Here is a 945-nt window from a genome sequence, read left to right as displayed (position 1 = left end):
GAGGGAGAAAAAAGGGAAAAAAGAAATTTTTTTTTTAAGGAACCGATAAAAAAGCAAAAAACAAAAGAAGGGGGAAAAAAAAGAAAAAAGGAAAGAAGGGGAAAAAAAAAGGAAAAAAAAAGGGGGGAAAAGCCAAAAGGGAAAAATTTTTTTTTTTTTAAAAAAATTTTTTTTTAAAAAAGAAAAAGGGGGAAAAAAGGGGGAAAAAAAAAGGTAAAAAAGAGGAAAAGGGGGAAAGGAGGAAAAAGAGAAAAAACAAATTAGATGGGGAAAAGGAGGGGTAAGAGAGGGAAGAGTAGAAGGAGGAAGATGAGGGAGAGGAGGATGCAAAGATTTTCTGTTGGAGATGAGTAAAGCTTAGTGGAGAATGAGGTAAAAAGAACAAGTCAGAGGGCAATGGGGTTTGCTGAAGCATAAGGTAGTATGCCGCAAGATGTGCAAAGATAGGCAAACATGCAAATTTTCGTGTTCTGATAGTAAGCATTTGAGAAGGCAGAATAAGTGAAGTTCCTCTTATATGAGTACCAGTTTGCATTCATCAGTGTGAAGGCTGATTAGAGGCAAAAGGAACTTCTTCTGAGATTAGACGAGTCTTTCCCGGGTTAAGAGAAATGAGAAAAGGGAAATGGAAAATTACTTTTGGAGAGTAGAAAGAGAAGATTTCCGTTGAGAATAAGACAGAGTTTAGATCAGAGAGGATAACGAAGAATTGAGAGTTATTCGGTGTATTTTGAAAAGAGAGTTTGAGAAGGATTGACGAATCGGAAAAGGTGGGAAGTTAGAACTAAGTTTACCATTGAGAGAGAGAAATTGTTAAGTTATTAAGCTTTTTTCTTGAGTAAGTCTAGACCTGATGAATTTAACTTAGCTAGTACGTTTGTTGATAAGATAGAATAGGAAGAGATGGCAAGAGGATAGGAGGGAAGAGTCGGAGTGAGTGAAAGG

General features: G+C 36.3%; 1 protein-coding gene across 1 annotated transcript in view; it reads right to left on the bottom strand.

Moving 5' to 3' along the window:
- LOC119594260 overlaps positions 1 to 945 on the bottom strand; it is a 29,081-nt gene that overhangs the window by 2,084 nt on the left and 26,052 nt on the right. The window lies entirely within an intron of this gene.

This window comes from Penaeus monodon, chromosome 33 (assembly GCF_015228065.2).
Source record: "Penaeus monodon isolate SGIC_2016 chromosome 33, NSTDA_Pmon_1, whole genome shotgun sequence".
Taxonomy (NCBI): domain Eukaryota; kingdom Metazoa; phylum Arthropoda; class Malacostraca; order Decapoda; family Penaeidae; genus Penaeus; species Penaeus monodon.
Note: the sequence above shows the minus strand (reverse complement) of the source record. Positions and strands in the feature narration are given on the sequence as shown.